The 6,400-nt window shown below is 54.4% G+C and overlaps 1 protein-coding gene across 1 annotated transcript in view; it reads left to right on the top strand.

The window, feature by feature from the left end:
* The first annotated feature begins 5,068 nt into the window (after positions 1-5,068).
* The window catches only part of NR5A1 (nuclear receptor subfamily 5 group A member 1), a 24,892-nt gene continuing 23,560 nt past the window's right edge, over positions 5,069-6,400 (top strand). Inside the window, exon 1 of the mRNA XM_077850626.1 lies at positions 5,069-5,257. The gene's annotated coding sequence lies outside the window, so the exon portion shown is untranslated. The remainder of the gene's footprint in view (positions 5,258-6,400) is intronic.

The raw sequence follows: 6,400 nt of genomic DNA, 5'->3' as shown, positions 1-6,400 counted from the left end.
CAGTCCTGGCTCAGGTGAAGGGGTGACCAGGCAGAGCAGGGGCTCCAGCGGAGGAGTGCTGTGGCGAGGCAGCTGTGCACAGGCCTGTGAGTTGTCCCATACAGCTTTGTGCACTCGTGTGCCCCAGTGTGGGTGTGTGCGCATGTGTCCATGTGCTTCCACACACACGGGGGCTTGCACACATGTCCACGTCCACGTGCTGCCAGGAGCCGCACTCTGCCTCCACAAGTCCCTGCTCTCAGGCTAGAGAAGTAGCCCCCAGAGGCACCTGGTGGCTCCCACTCCCCAGAGAACCAGGAGGCACAGGGAGAAAAGCAAGCAGGTCTACTGCTGTCCCCCAGCTCCCCTCCCTACACTGCAGCTGAGGCTCCCGCCGGCCACGGCCTTGACCTGGCACTATGGACTTCTCTGACATTGGCATCGGATCTGAACATCTGGCAGCAGGCTGATAAGGGGTGCAGCGGAAACAGCCTCTGCTGCTGCCAGCAGCCCCGCCCCCTCCACTGCCCTGCGAGGGGTCTCCACATCCATACTCCCTCTGCCTTCGGGTCCTGGCCCCACCCCCATCTCTTTTTTCATTCTCTGCCTCAGTCTCCCTTTCCCCATTTCTACTTTCTCCCTTTCTAAATCGCTCTCATTCTTTCCGCCTCACCTTCTCTCTCCTTCCTATGTCCCACTCTCTCTTTCTCTCCCCCACTTCTCTCCCTTCCTCTCTTTCTCTCTCATTTAGGGGTCTGTTATGCTGTCGGTGGGATCTCTCTCCTCTCGTTTTCTGCCTCCTCTTTCTGTACTGTGCCCCAGCCCCAGCCTGATCATTCTTTCTCCTCTCCATTTCAGTTTCTAGATCTCTAGTTTGTTTGTTCCTTGTTCCACCTCCAGGAAATAGGCCTGGCACTTTGGGAAAGTCCCCACTTAGAAGAGAGACCCTGGGCTTTGTTTGCTTGGAGAGGCAGGGAGGGGGGAGCCTGGGTCAGGACACCTCTTCTCCTTCCCCTCTGGGTGGGTCTCATGGCCTGGGACCACCTGGGCTGGAGCTTGAAGCAAAAGACAAATAGGCCACCCAGGGGCTCTGGCAGAGGAGAGAGGATTCTGACTCTGCGAGCCCACTGCCTGGATTCAAATCCTAGTTCCATTACACCCTTGTTTTGTGACATTGGGAAGATATTTCCTGTCCCTGAACCTGAGTCTCCTCACCTCTCAAATGCTGTTCCTGGAAGGTGAGGGTAAAATACTCCCTACTTCCCAGAATGGTGGAGGCTGACCACAGGTGTGCAATAGTAGAGGACCCAACACATAAGGCACTTCTGTGTTAGGGCCTTGCCGTTCCCCTGCCTGCCTCACCCAGTAAGGGTGCGGGCCGAGGAGGGGCAGTGCAGAGGAAGGGGATGCCCTTAAACACATCCAGGGCCATCAGAGGTGAGCAGCGCCCTACGTGAGTGGTGGAAAGTTTCTGCCGACCGCCCACCAAGAAGGCAACAGGACAGGAGGGCTAGGTGGCAGAACCGTTACCCCCACAGGCAGCAGGTGGGCCCTTTGGTGCAAGTAGTCACTCAACAAATGCTCTCTGATGCCTGCTCGGCGCTGGCTGCTGGGGACCCGGAGATAAATCAGCCCTGAGCCTTTCCTTGAGGGCTCCCCAGGCTGGGGTGAGTCACTCTATCACAGAAGGGCAAACAGTTGTTCGCGATGATGGTGCAATCTCAGACTCAACACAGAAAGGGCCTCTGAGGACGGACCTGCCAGCCCTGCGGCTTGTTGTTTGTTGGGGTTTTGCTAACATTTATTGAGCATACATGACATATCAGGCAGCCCCTGAGCTTGATACATGGATGGTCTTATTTTGTCCCTTTTTTTTAATTTTTTATTTATTTATTTATGATAGACACAGAGAGAGAGAGAGAGAGAGAGAGAGAGAGGCAGAGACACAGGCAGAGGGAGAAGCAGGCTCCATGCACCGGGAGTCCGACGCAGGACTCGATCCCGGGACTCCAGGATCACGCCCTGGGCCAAAGGCAGGCACCAAACCGCTGAGCCACCCAGGGATCCCTTTTGTCCCTATTTTATGGAGAGGATGGGAGGCCCAGATAGGAAAGTGACTGGTCCCAGGTCACATGGCTGGGAAATGGCAGAACTGGGATTTAAGACAGTCTCACCCACTAATCCTTCACATTTCTCCTTCTCAGGGCTCAGAGCCTCACTAGGAGACTGACAAGACCAAAATAGTTCTTTCCATGGCACCACAGTGTTGCAAGACCCTGTTTGTCTTGTTTAAGAAGGCAGTGAAAGTCGACCCCATTTCACAGTCTCCCGTCAAAAGAGGTGCAATTGCCATCACTGTTTTTTGTTGTCACGTGTATGCGACATATCAGTGCTATAAGGTGATGCTGGGATATTTCTTTCTTAAATTCAGAGGATGAATGGTATTAATCCAGAAAAAAAAATCATTGCATTAAAATGGGGAGACTAGGGGCACCTGGGTGGCTCAGGGGTTGAGCATCTATGTTTGGCTCAGGTGTGATCCTGGGGTCCTGGGATCGAGTCCCACATTGGGCTCCCCGTGGGGAGCCTCCTTCTCCCTCTGCCTGTGTCTCTGCCTCTCTCTGTGTGTCTCTCGTGAATAAACAAATAAAATCCTTTTTAAAAATCGAAACTTAAAAATAATGGGGAGACTAGTTTCAGTCATATGCAAGAGAAATACACTTATAAGAACTTCAATGGGTGGAAAAGACATAATTATGCAGCTATGCTTGTTGGGAAATAAGTTATATGTTATGTCATAGGTAGAAATTAGAATGAAAATATAGTAGTCCCCTTGTTGGCAGAGGATGAGTTCCAGGACCCCCACCAGATGCCTGAAACCATGGATAATACTAAACTATACACTATGCTTTTTCCTATACATATAGCCCTATAACAAAGTTTAATTTATAAATTAGGCACAGTAACAATAGCTAATAATAAAACAGAACGATTATAATAACATACTGGTAATAAAAGTTACCTGGTTTCTCTCAAAATACTTTGTACCGTACTCACCCTTCTTCTTGTGAGATGATAAAACACCTACGTGATGAGAGGTGGGGCGAGCAGCAGAGGCACCGTGAGGTAGCATGAGGCTACTGTGTGCTGACCTTCTTATAACCTGTCACAACGAGATCATCTACTCCCTGACCCTGGTTGACCACAGGCAATTGAAACAGTGAAAAGCAAAACCACGGATAAGGGGGACTACTGTATATTTAATCCGTAGAATCAGTTAGTTGACTGTGAATAAGATTGTCTTGTATGTATTTTTGCAATTAAAAAAAGATGTGGGATCCCTGGGTGGCGAAGCGGTTTGGCGCCTGCCTTTGGCCCAGGGCGCGATCCTGGAGACCCGGGATCGAATCCCACGTCGGGCTCCCGATGCATGGAGCCTGCTTCTCCCTCTGCCTGTGTCTCTGCCTCTCTCTCTCTCTCTCTCTCTCTCTCTCTCTCTGTGTGTGTGACTATCATAAATAAATAAATAAATAATAATAATAAAATAAAAATAAAATAGAATAAAAAAAGATGTGTCAGGGGCGTCTGGGTGGCTCAGTCAGTTGAGTCACCAACTCTTGGTTTCGGCTCAGGTCATGATCTCAAGGGTCGTGAGATGGAGCCCCGGCGTGGGGCTCCACGCTCAGTGTGGGGGTCTGTGTCTCTCCTTCTCCCTCTGCTCCTCCCCCTGTGCTCTCTCTCTTTCTTGACTCTCTCTAAAATAATCTTTTATTTTTTTTGAGATTTTTTTGACTTATTTGACAGAGAGAGCACAAGCAGGTGGAGTGGCAGGCAGAGGGAGGAGAGGGAGAAGCAGACTCCCTGCTGAGCAGGGAGCTCCATTCCAGGACCTCAGGATCATGACCTGAGTCGAAGGCAGAAGCTTCTCTGACTGAGCCACCCAGGTGCCCCTGAAATAAATAAATCTTTTTTTAAAATGTGTTAAGTGGCACAAGAGGAAGATACACTGGGTTTTAGATATAGTTGACTTCAGTTATCCAGAAAATCCCTCCCCCCAAGCCAGGTAAGTGAGGTGTCATACGATGGGCCTGCTTCCTCAAATGGAGGGGTGTGGTGCGGGCTCTCAACACTGATTGCCCCATGGCCCTCAGTGCCTATTGCCAACCCCCAGGACCAATGCCTATGAGGTAAATTGTCCAAGGATAGAGACTTCTTCCCTTTTCCCCAATGCCTGGACCAGTGCCTGGCATCTAGTGTGCACTAAGTAAATGTGAGATGAGTGAAGGAATGCACAAAGAATGATGTCCTTCCGTCATGTAACAGAGGGGTGCAGGGCAGAGCAATCTGGGCAAAGTCCCTTGCCCTCTGCCCTGCCCTATCCTGGCCTAGCTACCCATTTGGCCCCACCTGCAACCACTATAGGCAGCCACCTGGCCCTGGAGGCAGCCTCAGCCCAGCTTCCACTTTCCCAGCCATCCGCTGGGAATATCAGCAGCCCCCAGCAGATGGTGACATTCAGAGCAGCCAACGTGAATGCACTCGGGAGGTATTCAGTCAGCTCACCTGCTTGCCTTCCATTCCCTTCTTTCTCTCATCACCTTCTGGAAGAGTAAAAAAGATCAAGCCAAAGCAGAGGAGCCACCTGATCAAGTCATCCATGCCCCTGCCTCCATTCCAGCCCGACCTAACTCCACTCCCATGTCTGGGCCAGGCTGGACCCCGCCAGGCCAGACTCAGGGAGGTAGCCATCCAAGGGGAGAGAGGCCAGGCTGCAGGCCTGGTGGGGGAGCTGCCCATAAATCAGGCCCCACTCCCACCCAGTCACTAACAAGCGGGGCTGCCTAACCGCCTACATGGGGTCCCTGCCTCTGGGCTCCCACAGCGGCCTGGAACAGCCAGCTGGCCAAGGCCTCCAGAGTGCCTTGGCCTCCACCCCCACCGAGGCCCCCAGATAGATAGGGGTATTTTTTTTTTCTTTTAGGAGAAGAAAAAAATAGACCTAAATGAAGAGAAACACCAACAAAGAAGGAGACAGGCCCGCAGAGTCACGTGGGGGCAGAGACCAATTGGGCCTCCGGTGGCCGCCCCCCCCAGGGCGGGGAGGAGGAGGACGGCCGGACAGGGCCAGCCTACTGTCCGCCTGCCGCCCGCCGTGGCGTGAAGGAGCTCCTGTGTGCCCACGGTCACCACTGCCCCACCTGGGCTGCCGGAGCTTTCCCCCGGATCCCTGGTGCCCACTGTCCACCCTCATCCGGCGTGAGAGCTCTCCTTCCGCTCCGTAAGTGAGGGCCTGGGCCCAGGCCTCTAATGGCCAGCCTCCCTCCTCAGTGCCTCCCTGCGGCCTGGGCCGGCCGCTGCCCGCTCTGAGTGACTAGTGCCCGCTGCTCTGGGCAGGGAAGGGGCCAGCGATTGCCCCCGACCTACCCTCTCATCATGCTACCCCCTCTTCCCTGGACAGCTGACTGGGAGGAGCTAGGCCTCTGGGGACAGGCCCCATGGGCTCTGCGGTGTCCTGCTGTCTAGGGGCGGCCAAGTGTTCGCAGCACTGTGTTGGCCCGAGCCTGGCAGTCTGTGAATGTGTCCATGGTCCCTGGGCCTGTCTTTGGGGCCTCTCAGGCTCCCCGCCTGTGTGTCTGTGTTGCCTCCTCGGATTTGTATGGATTTGTATGGGTTTGTGTGTCTGTCCCTGATGTCCTTCTGTCAGTCCTCATCCTGTGGCTGGTGCAGATCGATGTTTGCTTCCCTGGGCATGTGGGTGGGGGTGGGTGCAATGGAGCCTGGGTCAGCCTCAGAGCACCCAACCTGGGATAGTGTAGCCTCTGGAGAAGGAGGGGGTAAGATGGAAGTGGGGGGGGGATCCGGCTCCGAGCCCAGCCCCCTAGACCACCTGGAGTCCCAGCCACACTCCTGCTTACATCGCCTGAGTCTTCCTGTACCATGTCTGGTACACCCCAGCCCTCCTCCTCGAGCCCCTTCACTCCCCTACAGAGGTGGTGCTGCTCCCGTTTCCCACCTTCTGCGGGCCCCTCCCAGATGGAGAGCTGTTCACAAGCAGCACTAGTCCCCCACCTCCAGCTCCTGCAAAGGCTAGTGTTTCTGAGGGCTCGGATGTCGGGAGTCCTCCGCTAAGCTGGACTCGGCTCTCTCCTTTCTCACCAAAATTCGTCCACAGCATCTCACGGAAACTGCAGACTCCCTTCGGTAGGGCTGAACTTTTCCATTTTACGTGCAGAGCAACTGAGGCACAGAGAAGGGATGCCACTGGCCCGCCTGCGCAGCGAGCCGGCTGCCTATTCCATCCTTTGTTCCGCCGGGTGTGAGACAGCAGGGGGGTCTGCGGGGTCTCCAGCCTCGGCAGGCGGGAGCGAGGTGCCAACCCGGGCCGCTGGCGGGGGAGGCTCCGGCTGGGGGAGGCTCGGGT

This window comes from Canis aureus, chromosome 16 (genome assembly GCF_053574225.1).
Source record: "Canis aureus isolate CA01 chromosome 16, VMU_Caureus_v.1.0, whole genome shotgun sequence".
Taxonomy (NCBI): Eukaryota; Metazoa; Chordata; class Mammalia; order Carnivora; family Canidae; genus Canis; species Canis aureus.
This window is presented reverse-complemented; position numbering and strand designations above follow the sequence as displayed.